The following is a 17462-nucleotide window of genomic DNA, read 5'->3' as shown; positions in this document are numbered from 1 at the left end:
CTCTCCTGTTGCCCCCACCCCCTGCTCATGCCCCGTGTCTCTCACCTGTTGCCCCCACCCCCTCTCCTGCCCCATGTCTCTCTGCTTTTGCCCCCCACCCTCCGCTCATGCCCCGTGTCTCCCTGCCGTTGCCCCCCAACCCCCGGTCATGCCCCATGTCTCTCTCCTGTTACCCCAAGCTCATGCCCCGTGTCTCCCTGCTGTTGCCCCGGGTCATGCCCCGTGTCTCCCTGCTGTTGCCCCCACCCCCCCCTCATGACCCGTGTCTCCCTGCTATTGCCCCCCACACCCTGCTCATGCCCCGTGTCTCTCATCTGTTACCCTCATCCCCCGCTCATGCACCGTGTCTCCCTGCTGTTGCCCCCCACTCCCCGTGCATGCCCCTTGTCTCTCTCTGGTTACCCCCCACCCCCTGCTCATGCCCCGTGTCTCTCTCCTGTTGCCCCCACCCCCTGGTCATGCCCCGTGTCTCTCACCTGTTGCCCCCACCCCCTGCTCATGCCCTGTGTCTCTCTCCTGTTACCCCCCACCCCCCTCTCCTGCCCCATGTCTCTCTGCTGTTGCCCCCCACCCTCCGCTCATGCCCCGTGTCTCCCTGCCGTTGCCCCCCAAACCCCGGTCATGCCCATGTCTCTCTCCTGTTACCCCAAGCTCATGCCCTGTGTCTCCCTGCTGTTGCCCCCAGGTCATGCCCCGTGTCTCCCTGCTGTAGCCCCCACACCCCCTCATGCCCCGTGTCTACCTGCTATTGCCCCCTACACCCTGCTCATGCCCCGTGTCTCTCATCCGTTACCCCCACCCCCTTCTCATGCCCTGTGTCTCCCTGCTTTTGCCCCACACCTCCCGCTCATGCCCCTTGTCTCTCTCCTGTTACCCCCTACTGTTAGGCGAAACCTGTGCAGTTCCCTCTGGGACCACTGCAAAAGATTTAGGACTACAGGTGTTTGGCAGTAAACCCACTTGGTAGCAGTCTGTACCACACAGATTCACTTGGTAGCTGTGGCTGAGCAGTCAGACTTCCCTCAAGAAGAGTTAGGCAGTATGTGGAGTATACAACATAGGGCAATTCTTCACAGTAAGGCAAGCAAACACGTAACAAGGCTTCAGTGTAAAGATATAAAGGTATTTATTTATAACGACACATCTATAGAAAACACTCTGGCACTATTACGGCAAACACTTCAATTGCAATTACTCTACGAAGAAAAAGATCAGTCCCCCTAACAATAGTTCGACAAGTCTAGGTTTTACCAGCATCACTTATTTGCAGACAGAGGTGTATGCTTCAACCTAGATGGCACTCTAGTATTCGTTAGGACGGGAGAGAAAAATAAGCAGGTTACGAAATCAACACAGTTCAATACTTCACGGACAAATGCAAGGCAAGAAGACAAGAACCACGATAGATCATAAAGTTCAGAGGCCAGGCCTACTCGGGGAGAGGCAAGGCGATATGTCCCAAAATGTCTCTTAGTGGAAATGCGTTCGAGTCTTTGTAGCAAATTGTTATCGGAAGATTGGACCAGTTCAGAACAATACGCTAGAGAAAGCCTGGAGGCGACCCAGGGGAAAGGCGAGGATTAAGACACCTCACTCGATCCGGCAGAAAGGGAAGCCAGGTGGACACGGTACCTTGCTTGTGGAGAGACAGCTCCGGCGGGGGCAGTTGTTCCTGGTGGTGGATGCACGTCGGGTCTTTGCCAAGAGTAGAGATGATCTCGTCGTCGAAGGAAAGTGAAGTGCACCACCAGGGAAGAGACCAGCCGCGGAGTGCTCTGTCACAAGGCACCACCTTTTGGTCGCGGTACAGGGGTAGTGGCTATCCGGTTGCCGAGGTGCTCTACACGGGCAATTCGACCACTGCTTCCTGGAGCGAAGAAAAAGCAAAGGAGACTGGTTGTTCCCACCAGTCAGGGGAAGAGACTCTCCGGCAGGGAGATCTCCTCTGTCGTCGGGAAGTGGTGAGTCGGTTCCGCAGGGCTCCACCGGAGGTGTCGTCGTTGCAGGTCGGCTCAGCGTTACCCTCGTTAGATTCTTAGGTCCTGTGGCGACTTCTGAAGATCCAGTCCCAAAAGCCCTGCTTTTATGCAGAAAACCCCCATTCATTCAGCCTACCCGTCAATCAACACATGCTAAGTGGTCAGCGGGGAGGCTCACCACTTGGGCCAATCACACCAGAGTGCGACCGGAGTTGGCAAGGCAACTCGGTCCAGGGTGCCTAAACCCCCTCCCACACCCCTGTGGTAACCCAGACAGAATGCACCACTTTGGAGGGTCTCTGTACAGAGCCCGCCAAAAGTGGAACAAAGGGCTCAACCTTTGGTTTAGGAGTCACAGAGACGAACACAGACGCCATTTTAAAAAAACGAGTTCTGGCAGAAAATACCATCCGATAAACTTATTTAAGATAAGTAAACTGGTGGTATGTTAGAGATTAACGAGGAAAAGTATCAATCTCCAACAATGGGAAGAATCCCATAGGGTTATGTTCGGGGTCGAACATAACAAGTAGTTTCCACTGCCACCAGCCAAAACTCGACGAGGGGGGACGGGACAGTGCCCCCTCGAGTAACAGACCTAGGAGTAATCGACTTACCCCTACTAGCACGTCCACAATAAGATGGTGTGTACTAGTTCTGTTAGTAAATTTAGGTCTAGTAAAGCCAATGGTGACTTTACATACCCGGGGAGACAGTAGTCAGTCCCCAGGTATGGAGTCTATGATGGAGGTCCGCTAGGACGCCCCAGTGTTACGGCACGTAGGGTGCGGTGTAACACAAATAGAAAAACACATGAGACCCTAGGGAGTAAAAGACCCCATAGCCCATAGAACACATGGACGCTCAAAGGAATTACACACAATCATGTCCAAGAGTCGGAGATAAAGAGTCTCACTCTTGGCAGGATGGAAAAAACAAACTCCAGAAAAGCAGCAAAGCTGCTGGGGGACTCACTAGGTTAGGAAATTCAGCCTAAACAGAGAATTCTCCCTAACACCCACCCCCCTCTCATGCCCCATGTCTCTCTCCTGTTGCCCCCCACCCCACGCTCATGCCCCGTGTCTCTCTCCTGTTACCCCCACCCCCGGTCATGCCCCGTGTCTCCCTGCTGTTGCCCCCCACCACCCGCTCATGCCCCGTTTCTCTCTCCTGTTCCCCCCACCCCCCGCTCATGCCTCGTGTCTCAACTGTTCCCCCTCACTCCCCGCTCATGTCCCGTGTCTCCTGTTACCTCCTCCCCTCTCTCATGCCCTGTGTCTCCCTTCTGTTGCCCCCCACCCCCTGCTCATGCCCCGTGTCTCTCTCCTGAAACCCCCCACCCCCCGGTCATGCCCCGTGTCTCCCTGCTGTTGCCCCCCGCTCATGCCCCATGTCTCCCTGCTGTTGACCTCGCTCATGCTTCGTGTCTCTCTCCAGTTGCCCCCCACCCCCTGCTCATGCCCCATGTCTCTCTCCTGTTCCCCCAACCACCGCTTATGCCTTGTGTCTCTCCTGTTACCCCGACCCCCCGCTCATGCCCCGTGTCTTTCTCCTGTTGCCCCCGCTCATGCCCCGTATCTCCCTGCTGTTGCCCCTCACCCCCTGCTCATGCCCCATGTCTCTCTCCTGTTACCCCTGACCCCCCTCTCATGCACCTTGTCTTCCTCGTGTTCCCCCACCCCCCGCTCATGCCCTGTGTCTCCCTGCTGTTGCTCCCCACACCCCGCTCACGCCCCGTGTCTCCCAGCTGTTGCCCCCACCCCCTGCTCATGTCCCCTGTCTCTCTCCTGTTACCCCCAACCCCTCTCGTTCCCCGTGTCGCTCTCCTTTTAACCCCCACCCCGCTCTCATGCCCAGTGTCTCTCTCCTGTTGCCCCCGCTCATGCCCTGTGTCTCTCTCCTGTTACCCCCCACAGCCTCTCATGCCCCGTGTCTCTCTCCTGTCACCCCCCACCCCCCTCACATGCCCCGTGTCTCTCTCCTGTTGCCCCCCACCCCCCGGTCATGCCCCGTGTCTCACTTCTGTTGCCCCCACCCCCGGTCATGCCCGGTGTCTCTCTGCTGTTGCCCCCGCTCATGCCCTGTGTGTCTCTCCTGTTACCCCCACCCCCTCTCATGCCTCGTGTCTCCCTTATGTTCCCCCCACCCCCCGCTCATGCCCCGTGTCTCCCTGCTGTTGCCCCCCACCCCCCGCTCATGCCCCGTGTCTCTCTCCTGTTAACCCCCACCCCCCTCTCATGCCCCGTGTCTCTCCTGTTGCCCCCACCCCCCGGTCATGCCCCGTGTCTCTCTCCTGTTGCCCCCCACCGCCGATCATGCCCCGTTTCTCCCTGCTGTTTCCCCCACCCCCGCTCATGCCCCGTGTCTCTCTCCTGTTACCCCCCACCCCCCTCTCATGCCCGGTGTCTCTCTCCTGTTACCCCCCACCCACTTCTCATGCCCCGTGTCTCTCTCCTGTTGCCCCCCACCCCCGGTCATGCCCTGTGTCTCCCTTCTGTTGCCCCCCCACCCCCCAGTCATGCCCCGTGTCTCTCTGCTGTTGCCCCCCAACCCCGCGCTCATGCCCTGTGTCTCTCTCCTGTTGCCCCCACCCCCTTCTCATGCCCCGTGTCTCCCTCGTGTTCCCCCCACCCCCTGCTCATGCCCTGTGTCTCTCTCAAGTTGACCCCCACCCCCTGCTCATGCTCCGTGTCTCTCTCCTATTACCCTCACCCCCTTCTCATGCCCTGTGTCTCTCCTGTTGCCCCCCAACCCGCGGTCATGCCCCGTGTCTCTCTCCTGTTGCCTCCCACCCCCGGTCATGCCCCATGTCTCCCTGTTGCCCCCCACACCCCGGTCATGCCCCATGTCTCCCTCCTGTTGCCCCCCACCACCGCTCATGCCCTGTATCTCTCTCCTGTTACCCCCCACTCCCCTCTCATGCCCGGTGTCTCTCTCCTGTTACCCCCCACCCACTTCTCATGCCCCGTGTCTCTCTCCTGTTGCCCCCCACCCCCGGTCATGCCCTGTGTCTCCCTTCTGTTGCCCCCCCACCCCCCAGTCATGCCCCGTGTCTCTCTGCTGTTGCCCCCCAACCCCGCGCTCATGCCCTGTGTCTCTCTCCTGTTGCCCCCACCCCCTTCTCATGCCCCGTGTCTCCCTCGTGTTCCCCCCACCCCCTGCTCATGCCCTGTGTCTCTCTCAAGTTGACCCCCACCCCCTGCTCATGCTCCGTGTCTCTCTCCTGTTACCCTCACCCCCTTCTCATGCCCTGTGTCTCTCCTGTTGCCCCCCAACCCGCGGTCATGCCCCGTGTCTCTCTCCTGTTGCCTCCCACCCCCGGTCATGCCCCATGTCTCCCTGTTGCCCCCCACACCCCGGTCATGCCCCATGTCTCCCTGCTGTTGCCCCCCCACCCTCCGCTCATGCCCTGTGTCTGTCTCCTGTTACCCCCACCCCATGCTCATGCCCTGTGTCTCTCTCCTGTTACCAACCACCCCCCTCTCATGCCCCGTGTCTCTCTGATGTTGCCCCCCACCCCGGTCATGACCCATGTCTCCCTGCTGTTGCCCCCACCCCCGCTCATGCCCCGTGTCTCTCTCCTGTTACCCCCCACCCCCCTCTCATGCCCTGTGTCTCCCTCGTGTTCCCCCACCCCCAGCTCATGCCCCGTGTCTCCCTGCTGTTGCCCCCCAACCCCGCTCATGCCCATGTCTCTCTCATGTTCCCCCATCCCTCGCTCATGCCCCTTGTCTCTTTCCTGTTGCCCCCCGCTCATGCCCCGTGTCTCTCTCCTGTTACCCCTCCACCCCCCTCTCATACCCCGTGATTCCCTCATGTTCCCCCACCACCCGCTCATGCCCCGTGTCTCCCTGCTGTTGCCCCCACCCCCCGCTCATGCCCCATGTCTCCCTCCTGTTGCCCCCCACCTCCTGCTCATGCCCTGTGTCTCTCTCCTGTTACCCCCTCTCATGCCCCGTGTCTCCCTCCTGTTCCCCCACCCCCACTCATGCCCTGTGTCTCCCTGCTGTTGCCCCCACCCCCCTCTCATGCCTCGTGTCTCTCTCCTGTTACCCCCACCCGCTCTCATGCCCCGTGTCTCTCTCCTGTTGCCCCCCACCGCCCGGTCATGCCCCATGTCTCCCTGCTGTTGCCCCCCACCCCCGCTCATGCCCCATGTCTCTCTCCTGTTACCCGCCACCCCCCCGGTCATGCCTCGTGTCACCCTGCTGTTGCCCCCCACTGCCCGCTCATGCCCCGTGTCCCTCTCCTGTTCCACCCACCCCCCGCTCATGCCTCGTGTCTCCCCTGTTCACCGCCACCCCCGCTCATGCCCCGTGTCTCCCTGCTTTTGCCCCCTCCCCGCGCTTATGTCCCGTGTCTCTCTCCTGTTACCCCCCAACACCCTCTCATGCCCTGTGCATCTCTCCTGTTACCCCCACGCTCCTCTCATGCGCCGTGTCTCTCTCCTGTTACCCCACACACCCCTCTCATGCCCCGTGTCGCTCTCCTGTTGCCCCCCCCCGGTCATACCCTGTGTCTCCCTGCTGTTGCCCCCACCCCCCGCTCATGCCCCGTGTCTCTTCCCTGTTACCCCCCACCCCCCGCTCATGCCCCGTGTCTCCCTGCTGTTGCCCCTGGTCATGCCCCGTGTCTCCCTGCTGTTGCCCCCACCCCCCGCTCATGCCCCGTGTCTCCCTGATGTTGCCCCCTACCCCCCGCTCATGCCCCGTGTCTCTCACCTGTCACCCCCTCTCATGCCCCGTGTCTCCCTCGTGTTCCCCCCACCCACGCTCATGCCCCATGTCTCCCTGCTGTTGCCCCCACCCCCTCTCATGCCCCGGGTCTCTCTCCTGCTACCCACACCCTCCCCCATGCCCCATGTCTCTCTCCTGTTGCCCCCCACCACCCGCTCATGCCCCGTTTCTCTCTCCTGTTACCCCCCACCCCCTGGCCGTGCCACGTGTCTCCCTGCTGTTGCCCCTACACCCCGCTCATGCCCCGTGTCTCACTCCTGTTACCCCCACACCCGGTCATGATCCGTGTCTCTCTCCTGTTACCCCCCACCCACTGGTCATGCCCCGTGTCTCTCTCCTGTTACTCCCCAACCCCCTCTCATGCCCAGTGTCTCTCTCCTGTTGCCCCCCACCCCGGTCATGCCTCATGTCTCCCTGCTGTTGCCCCCCACCCCCGCTCATGCCCCGTGTCTCTCTCATGTTACCCCCCACCCCCCTCTCATGCCCGGTGTCTCTCTCCTGTTACCCCCCACCCACTTCTAATGCCCCGTGTCTCTCTCCTGTTGCCCCCCAACCCCGGTCATGCCCTGTGTCTCCCTTCTGTTGCCCCCACCCCCCAGTCATGCCCCGTGTCTCTCTGCTGTTGCCCCCCAACCCCGCGCTCATGCCCTGTGTCTCTCTCCTGTTGCCCCCACCCCCTTCTCATGCCCCGTGTCTCCCTCGTGTTCCCCCCACCCCCTGCTCATGCCCTGTGTCTCTCTCAAGTTGACCCCCACCCCCTGCTCATGCTCCGTGTCTCTTTCCTGTTACCCTCACCCCCTTCTCATGCCCTGTGTCTCTCCTGTTGCCCCCCAACCCGCGGTCATGCCCCGTGTCTCTCTCCTGTTGCCTCCCACCCCCCGGTCATGCCCCATGTCTCCCTGTTGCCCCCCACACCCCGGTCATGCCCCATGTCTCCCTCCTGTTGCCCCCCACCCCCGCTCATGCCCTGTATCTCTCTTCTGTTACCCCCACCCCCCTCTCATGCCCCGTGTCTCCCTCGTTTTCCCCCCGCCCCCACTCATGCCCCGTGTCTCCCTGCTGTTGCCCCCCCACCCTCCGCTCATGCCCTGTGTCTGTCTCCTGTTACCCCCCACCCCATGCTCATGCCCTGTGTCTCTCTCCTGTTACCAACCACCCCCCTCTCATGCCCCGTGTCTCTCTGATGTTGCCCCCCACCCCGGTCATGACCCATGTCTCCCTGCTGTTGCCCCCACCCCCGCTCATGCCCCGTGTCTCTCTCCTGTTACCCCCCACCCCCCTCTCATGCCCTGTGTCTCCCTCGTGTTCCCCCACCCCCAGCTCATGCCCCGTGTCTCCCTGCTGTTGCCCCCCACCCCCGCTCATGCCCATGTCTCTCTCATGTTCCCCCATCCCTCGCTCATGCCCCGTGTCTCTTTCCTGTTGCCCCCCGCTCATGCCCCGTGTCTCTCTCCTGTTACCCCTCCACCCCCCTCTCATACCCCGTGATTCCCTCATGTTCCCCCACCACCCGCTCATGCCCCGTGTCTCCCTGCTGTTGCCCCCACCCCCCGCTCATGCCCCATGTCTCCCTCCTGTTGCCCCCCACCTCCTGCTCATGCCCCGTGTCTCTCTCCTGTTACCCCCTCTCATGCCCTGTGTCTCCCTCGTGTTCCCCCACCCCCACTCATGCCCTGTGTCTCTCTCCTGCGGTTGCCCCCACCCCCCTCTCATGCCTCGTGTCTCTCTCCTGTTACCCCCACCCGCTCTCATGCCCCGTGTCTCTCTCCTGTTGCCCCCCACCGCCCGGTCATGCCCCATGTCTCCCTGCTGTTGCCCCCCACCCCCGCTCATGCCCCATGTCTCTCTCCTGTTACCCGCCACCCCCCGTTCATGCCTCGTGTCACCCTGCTGTTGCCCCCCACTGCCCGCTCATGCCCCTTGTCTCTATCCTGTTCCACCCACCCCCCGCTCATGCCTCGTGTCTCCCATGTTCCCCGCCACCCCTGCTCATGCCCCGTGTCTCCCTGCTTTTGCCCCCACCCCGCGCTCATGTCCCGTGTCTCTCTCCTGTTACCCCCCAACACCCTCTCATGCCCTGTGTCTCTCTCCTGTTACCCCCACGCTCCTCTCATGCGCTGTGTCTCTCTCCTGTTACCCCACACACCCCTCTCATGCCCCGTGTCGCTCTCCTGTTGCCCCCCCCGGTCATACCCTGTGTCTCCCTGCTGTTGCCCCCACCCCCCGCTCATGCCCCGTGTCTCTCCCCTGTTACCCCCCACCCCCCGCTCATGCCCCGTGTCTCCCTGCTGTTGCCCCTGGTCATGCCCCGTGTCTCCCTGCTGTTGCCCCCACCCCCCGCTCATGCCCCGTGTCTCCCTGCTGTTGCCCCCTACCCCCCGCTCATGCCCCGTGTCTCTCACCTGTCACCCCCTCTCATGCCCCTTGTCTCCCTCGTGTTCCCCCCACCCCCGCTCATGCCCCATGTCTCCCTGCTGTTGCCCCCACCCCCTCTCATGCCCCGTGTCTCTCTCCTGTTACCCCCACCCTCCCCCATGCCCAGTGTCTCTCTCCTGTTGCCCGCCACCCCCTGGTCGTGCCACGTGTCTCCCTGCTGTTGCCCCCTACACCCCGCTCATGCCCCGTGTCTCACTCCTGTTACCCCCACCCCCGGTCATGCCCCGTGTCTCTCTCCTGTTACTCCCCACCCCCCTCTCATGCCCCGTGTCTCTCTCCTGCTGCCCCCCACCCCGGTCATGCCTCATGTCTCCCTGCTGTTGCCCCCCACCCCCGCTCATGCCCCGTGTCTCTCTCCTTTTACTCCCCACCCCCTCTCATGTCCTGTGTCTCCCTTGTGTCCCCCCACCCCCAGCTCATGCCCCGTGTCTCCCTGCTGTTGCCCCCCAACCCCCGCTCATGCCCATGTCTCTCTCATGTTCCCCCATGCCCCGCTCATGCCCTGTGTCTCTTTCCTGTTGCCCCCCACCCCCCGCTCATGCCCCGTGTCTCTCTCCTGTTACCCCCCACTGCCCTCTCATACCCCGTGACTCCCTCATGTTCCCCCACCACCCGCTCATGCCCCGTGTCTCCCTGCTGTTGCCCCCACCCCCGCTCATGCCCCATGTCTCCCTGCTGTTGCCCACCAACCCCCGCTCATGCCCCGTGTCTCTCTCCTGTTACCCCCTCTCATGCCCCGTATCTCCCTCGTGTTCCCCCCACCCCCGCTCATGCCCATTGTCTCCCTGCTGTTGCCCCCCACCCCTCTCTCATGCCTCGTGTCTCTCTCCTGCTACCCCCACCCGCTCTCATGCCCTGTGTCTCTCTCCTGTTGCCCCCCACCGCCCGGTCATGCCCCATGTCTCTCTCCTGTTACCCTCCACCCCCCGGTCATGCCTCGTGTCACCCTGCAGTTGCCCCCCACTGCCCGCTTATGCCCCATGTCTCTCTCCTGTTCCATCCACCCCCCGCTCATGCCTCGTGTCTCCCCTGTTCCTCCCCCACCCCCGCTCATGCCCCGTGTCATCCCTGCTGTTGCCCCCACCCTGCGCTCATGCCACGTGTCTCTCTCCTGTTACCCCCCAACCCCCTCTCATGCCCTGTGTCTCTCTCCTGTTACCCCCACGCCCCTCTCATGTGCTGTGTCTCTCTCCTGTTACCCCACACACCCCTCTCATGCCCCATGTCGCTCTCCTGTTGCCCCCCACCCCCGGTCATACCCCTTGTCTCCCTGCTGTTGCCCCAACCCCCCACTCATGCCCCGTGTCTCTCCCCTGTTGCCCCCCACCCCCCGCTCATGCCCCGTGTCTCCCTGCTGTTGCCCCCGCCCCCCACTTATGCCCCGTGTCTCCCTGGTCTGTTGTCCCTGGTCATGCCCCTTGTCTCCCTGCTGTTGCCCCCACCCCCGCTCATGCCCCATGTCTCCCTGCTGTTGCCCCCCACACCCTGCTGATGCCCCGTGTCTCTCTCCTGTCACCCCCCTCTCATGCCCCGTGTCTCCCTGCTGTTGCCCCTGGTCATGCCCCATGTCTCCCTGCTGTTGCCCCCCACCCCCACTCATGCCCTGTGTCTCCCTGCTGTTGCCCCCCACCCCCTCACATGCCTTGTGTCTCTCTCCTGTTACCCCCACCCGCTCTCATGCCCATTGTCTCTCTCCTGTTGCCCCCCACTGCCCGGTCATGCCCCATGTCTCCCTGCTGTTGCCCCCCAACCCCGCTCATGCCCCATGTCTCTCTCCTGTTACCCTCCACCCCCCGGTCATGCCTCGTGTCACCCTGTTGTTGCCCCCCACTGCCCGCTCATGCCCTGTGCCTCTCTCTCCTGTTCCACCCACCCCCACTCATGCCTCGTGTCTCCCCTGTTCCCCCCCACCCCCGCTCATGCCCCGTGTCTCCCTGCTGTTGCCCCAAACCTGTGCTCATGCCCCGTGTCTCTCTCCTGTTAGCCCCCAACACCCTCTCATGCCCTGTGTTTCTCTCCTGTTACCCCCACGCCCCTCTCATGCGCCGTGTCTCTCTCCTGTTACTCCACACACCCCTCTCATGCCCTGTGTCGCTCTCCTGTTGCCCCCCACCCACGGTCATACCCCGTGTCTCCCTGCTGTTGCTCCACCCCCGCTCATGCCCCGTGTCTCTCCCCTGTTACCCCCCACTCCCCGCTCATGCCCCGTGTCTCCCTGCTGTTGCCCCTGGTCATGCCCCCTGTCTCCCTGCTGTTGCCCCCACCCCCCGCTCATGCCCTGTGTCTCCCTGCTGTTGCCCCCCACCCCCCGCTGATGCCCCGTGTCTCTCTCCTGTCACCCCTTCTCATGCCCCGTATCTCCCTCGTGTTCCCCCCACCCCCGCTCATTCCCCATGTCTCCCTGCTGTTGCCCCCACCCCCTCTCATGCCCCGTGTCTCTCTCCTGTTACCCCCACCCTCCCTCATGCCCCGTGTCTCTCTCCTGTTGCCCGCCACCCCCTGGTCATGCCACATGTCTCAATGCTGTTGCCCCCCACACCCCGCTCATGCCCCGTGTCTCACTCCTGTTACCCCCACCCCCCGGTCATGATCGGTGTCTCCCTGCTTTTGCCCCCCCCCTGCTCATGCCCCGTGTCTCTCTCCTGTTACCCCTCACCCCCTGGTCATGCCCCGTGTCTCTCTCCTGTTACTCCCCACCCCCCTCTCATGCCCCGTGTCTCTCTCCTGTTGCCCCCATCCCCTGTCATGCCTCATGTCTCCCTGCTGTTGCCCCCACCCCCTCTCATGCCCCGTGTCTCTCTCCTGTTACCCCCACCCTCCCCCATGCCCCGTGTCTCTCTCCTGTTGCCCGCCACCCCCTGGTCGTGCCACGTGTCTCCCTGCTGTTGCCCCCTACACCCCGCTCATGCCCCGTGTCTCACTCCTGTTACCCCCACCCCCGGTCATGATCCGTGTCTCTCTCCTGTTACCCCCCACCCCCTGGTCATGCCCCGTGTCTCTCTCCTGTTACTCCCCACCCCCCTCTCATGCCCCGTGTCTCTCTCCTGTTGCCCCCCACCCCGGTCATGCCTCATGTCTCCCTGCTGTTGCCCCCCACCCCCGCTCATGCCCCGTGTCTCTCTCCTTTTACTCCCCACCCCCTCTCATGTCCTGTGTCTCCCTTGTGTCCCCCCACCCCCAGCTCATGCCCCGTGTCTCCCTGCTGTTGCCCCCCAACCCCCGCTCATGCCCATGTCTCTCTCATGTTCCCCCATGCCCTGCTCATGCCCTGTGTCTCTTTCCTGTTGCCCCCCACCCCCCGCTCATGCCCCATGTCTCTCTCCTGTTACCCCCCACTGCCCTCTCATACCCCGTGACTCCCTCATGTTCCCCCACCACCCTCTCATGCCCCGTGTCTCCCTGCTGTTGCCCCCACCCCCGCTCATGCCCCATGTCTCCCTGCTGTTGCCCACCAACCCCTGCTCATGCCCCGTGTCTCTCTCCTGTTACCCCCTCTCATGCCCCGTATCTCCCTCGTGTTCCCCCCACCCCCGCTCATGCCCGGTGTTTCCCTGCTGTTGCCCCCCACCCCTCTCTCATGCCTCGTGTCTCTCTCCTGCTACCCCCACCCGCTCTCATGCCCTGTGTCTCTCTCCTGTTGCCCCCCACCACCCGGACATGCCCCATGTCTCTCTCCTGTTACCCTCCACCCCCCGGTCATGCCTCGTGTCACCCTGCTGTTGCCCCCCACTGCCCGCTTATGCCCCATGTCTCTCTCCTGTTCCACCCACCCCCCGCTCATGCCCCTGTCTCCCCTGTTCCTCCCCCACCCCCACTCATGCCCCGTGTCATCCCTGCTGTTGCCCCCACCCTGCGCTCATGCCACGTGTCTCTCTCCTGTTACCCCCAACCCCCTCTCATGCCCTGTGTCTCTCTCCTGTTACCCCCACGCCCCTCTCATGTGCTGTGTCTCTCTCCTGTTACCCCACACACCCCTCTCATGCCCCGTGTCGCTCTCCTGTTGCCCCCCACCCCCGGTCATACCCCTTGTCTCCCTGCTGTTGCCCCAACCCCCCACTCATGCCCCGTGTCTCTCGCCTGTTGCCCCCCATCCCCTGCTCATGCCCCGTGTCTCCCTGCTGTTGCCCCCGCCCCCCACTTATGCCCCGTGTCTCCCTGGTCTGTTTTCCCTGGTCATGCCCCTTGTCTCCCTGCTGTTGCCCCCACCCCCGCTCATGCCCCGTGTCTCCCTGCTGTTGCCCCCCACACCCTGCTGATGCCCCGTGTCTCTCTCCTGTTGCCCCTGGTCATGCCCCGTGTCTCCCTGCTGTTGCCCCCGCTCATGCCCCATGTCTCCCTCCTGTTGCCCCCCACCCCTGCTCATGCCCTGTGTCTCCCTGCTGTTGCCCCCCACCCCCTCACATGCCTTGTGTCTCTCTCCTGTTACCCCCACCCGCTCTCATGCCCATTGTCTCTCTCCTGTTGCCCCAACCACCCGGTCATGCCCCATGTCTCCCTGCTGTTGCCCCCCAACCCCGCTCATGCCCCATGTCTCTCTCCTGTTACCCTCCACCCCCCGGTCATGCCTCGTGTCTCCCCTGTTCCCCCCACCCCCGCTCATGCCCCGTGTCTCCCTGCTGTTGCCCCAAACCCGTGCTCATGCCCTGTGTCTCTCTCCTGTTAGCCCCAAACACCCTCTCATGCCCTGTGTTTCTCTCCTGTTACCCCCACGCCCCTCTCATGCGCCGTGTCTCTCTCCTGTTACCCCACACACCCCTCTCATGCCCTGTGTCGCTCTCCTGTTGCCCCCCACCCACGGTCATACCCCGTGTCTCCCATGCTGTTGCCCCACCCCCGCTCATGCCCCGTGTCTCTCCCCTGTTACCCCCCCACTCCCCGCTCATGCCCCGTGTCTCCCTGCTGTTGCCCCTGGTCATGCCCCCTGTCTCCCTGCTGTTGCCCCCACCCCCCGCTCATGCCCTGTGTCTCCCTGCTGTTGCCCCCCACCCCCCGCTGATGCCCCGTGTCTCTCTCCTGTCACCCCTTCTCATGCCCCGTATCTCCCTCGTGTTCCCCCCACCCCCGCTCATTCCCCATATCTCCCTGCTGTTGCCCCCACCCCCTCTCATGCCCCGTGTCTCTCTCCTGTTACCCCCACCCTCCCTCATGCCCCGTGTCTCTCTCCTGTTGCCCGCCAGCCCCTGGTCGTGCCACATGTCTCCCTGCTGTTGCCCCCCACACCCCGCTCATGCCCCGTGTCTCACTCCTGTTACCCCCACCCCCCGGTCATGATCCGTGTCTCCCTGCTGTTGCCCCCCCCCTGCTCATGCCCCGTGTCTCTCTCCTGTTACCCCCCACCCCCTGGTCATGCCCCGTGTCTCTCTCCTGTTACTCCCCACCCCCCTCTCATGCCCCGTGTCTCTCTCCTGTTGCCCCCCACCCCTGTCATGCCTCATGTCTCCCTGCTGTTGCCCCAACCCCCGCTCATGCCCATGTCTCTCTCATGTTCCCCCATCCCCCGCTCATGCCACGTGTCTTTTTCCTGTTGCACCCCACCCCCGCTCATGCCCCGTGTCTCTCTCCTGTTACCCCCCACCCCCCTCTCATACCCCGTGACTCCCTCATGTTCCCCCACCACCCACTCATGCCCCGTGTCTCCCTGCTGTTGCCCCCACCCCCGCTCATGCCCCATGTCTCCCTGCTATTGCCCCCCAACCCCCGCTCATGCCCCGTGTCTCTCTCCTGTTACCCCCTCTCATGCCCCGTGTCTCCCTCGTGTTCCCCCCACCCCCGCTCATGCCCTGTGTCTCCCTGCTGTTGCCCCCCACCCCTCTCTCATGCCTCGTGTCTCTCTCCTGTTACCCCCACCCGCTCTCATGCCCCGTGTCTCTCTCCTGTTGCCCCCCACCGCCCGGTCATGCCCCATGTCTCCCTGCTGTTGCCCCCCACACCCGCTCATGCCCCATGTCTCCCTCCTGTTACCCTCCACTCCCCAGTCATGCCTCGTGTCACCCTGCTTGTGCCCCCCACTGCCCGCTTATGCCCCATATCTCTCTCCTGTTCCACCCACCCCACGCTTATGCCTCGTGTCTCCCCTGTTCCCCTCCACCCCCGCTCATGCCCCGTGTCATCCCTGCTGTTGCCCCCACCCTGCCCTCATGCCAAGTGTCTCTCTCCTGTTACCCCCCAACCCCCTCTCATGCCCCATGTCTCCCTGCTGTTGCCCCCACCCCCTTCTCATGCCCCATTTCTCTCTCCTGTTACCCCCAACCTCCCTCATGCCCCGTGTTGCTCTCCTGTTGCCCCCCAACCACGGTCATACCCCTTAGTATCCCTGCTGTTGCCCCCACCCCCCATTCATTCCCTGTGTCTCCCTGCTGTTGCCCCCCACAACCCGCTCATGCCCCGTGTCTCCCAGCTGTTGCCCCCACCCCCTGCTCATGTCCCCTGTCTCTCTCTTGTTGCCCCCCCAGCCCCCGCTCATGCCCTGTGTCTCTCTCCTGTTGCCCCCCACCCCCCTGTCATGCCCCGTGTCTCACTTCTGTTGCCCCCCAACCCCGGTCATGCCCTGTGTCTCTCTACTGTTGCCCCCCGCTCATGCCCTGTGTCTCTCTCCTGTTACCCCCACCCCCCTCTCATGCCTCGTGTCTCCCTTATGTTCCCCCCATCCCCCGCTCATGCCCCATGTCTCCCTGCTGTTGCCCCCCACCCCCCGCTCATGTCCCGTGTCTCTCTCATGTTGCCCCCCACCCCCTGCTCATGCCACGTGTCTCTCTCCTGTTAACCCCCACCCCCATCTCATGCCCCGTGTCTCTCCTGTTGCCCCCACCCCCGGTCATGCCCCGTGTCTCTCTCCTGTTGCCCCCCACCGCCGATCATGCCCTGTGTCTCCTTGCTGTTTCCCCCACCCTCGCTCATGCCCCGTATCTCTCTCCTGTTACCCCCCACCCCTCTCTCATGCCCGGTGTCTCTCTCCTGTTACCCCCCACCCCCCTTTCATGCCCTGTGTCTCTCTCCTGTTGCCCCCCACCCCCGGTCATGCCCCGTGTCTCCCTTCTGTTGCCCCCCACCCCCCAGTCATGCCCCGTGTCTCTCTGCTGTTGCCACCCAAACCCGCGCTCATGCCCTGTGTCTCTCTCCTGTTGCCCCCCACCCCCTGCTCATGCCCCGTGTCTCTCTCATGTTGACCCCCACCCCCTGCTCATGGCCCGTGTCTCTCTCCTGTTACCCCCACCCCCTTCTCATGCCCCGTGTCTCTCCTGTTGCCCCCCAACCCGCGGTCATGCCCCGTGTCTCTCTCCTGTTGCCTCCCACCCCCCAGTCATGCCCCATGTCTCCCTGTTGCCCCCCACACCCCGGTCATGCCCCGTGTCCCCCTCCTGTTGCCCCCCAGCCCTGCTCATACCCTGTATCTCTCTTCTGTTACCCCCCACCCCCCTCTCATGCCCCGTGTCTCCCTCGTTTTGCCCCCGCCCCCACTCATGCCCCGTGTCTCCCTGCTGTTGCCCTCCACCTCCCGCTCATGCCCTGTGTCTGTCTCCTGTTACCCCCCACCCCCTTCTCATGCCCTGTGTCTCTCTCCGGTTACCCCCCACCCCCCTCTCATGCCCCGTGTCTCTCTGCTGTTGCCCCCCACCCCGGTCATGACCCATGTCTCCCTGCTGTTGCCTCCCACCCGCGCTCATGCCCCGTGTCTCTCTCCTGTTACCCCCCACCCCCAGCTCATACCCCGTGTCTCCCTGCTGTGCCCCCCAACCCCTGCTCATGCCCATGTCTCTCTCATGTTCCCCCATCCCCCGCTCATGCATCGTGTCTCTTTCCTGTTGCCCACCGCCCCCGCTCATGCCCCGTGTCTCTCTCCTGTTAACCCCCCACCCCCCTCTCATACCCCGTGACTCCCTCATGTTCCCCCACCACCCGCTCATGCCCCGTGTCTCCCTGCTGTTGCCCCCCACCCCCTGCTGATGCCCTGTGTCTCTCTCCTGTCACCCCCTCTCATGCCCCGTGTCTCCCTCGTGTTCCCCCCACCCCCGCTCATTCCCCATGTCTCCCTGCTGTTGCCCCCACCCCCCTCTCATGCCCCGTGTCTCTCTCCTGTTGCCCGCCACCCCCTGGTCGTGCCACATGTCTCCCTGCTGTTGCCCCCCACACCCCGCTCATGCCCCGTGTCTCACTCCTGTTACCCCCACCCCCTGGTCATGATCCGTGTCTCCCTGCTGTTGCCCCCCACCCCCTGCTCATGCCCTGTGTCTCTCTCCTGTTACCCCCCACACCCTGGTCATGCCCCGTGTCTCTCTCCTGTTATTCCCCACCCCCCTCTCATGCCCCGTGT

The sequence above is a fragment of the Ambystoma mexicanum genome, chromosome 14 (genome assembly GCF_040938575.1).
Source record: "Ambystoma mexicanum isolate Mex_15411 chromosome 14, UKY_AmexF1_1, whole genome shotgun sequence".
Lineage (NCBI taxonomy): Eukaryota > Metazoa > Chordata > Amphibia > Caudata > Ambystomatidae > Ambystoma > Ambystoma mexicanum.
Note: the sequence above shows the minus strand (reverse complement) of the source record.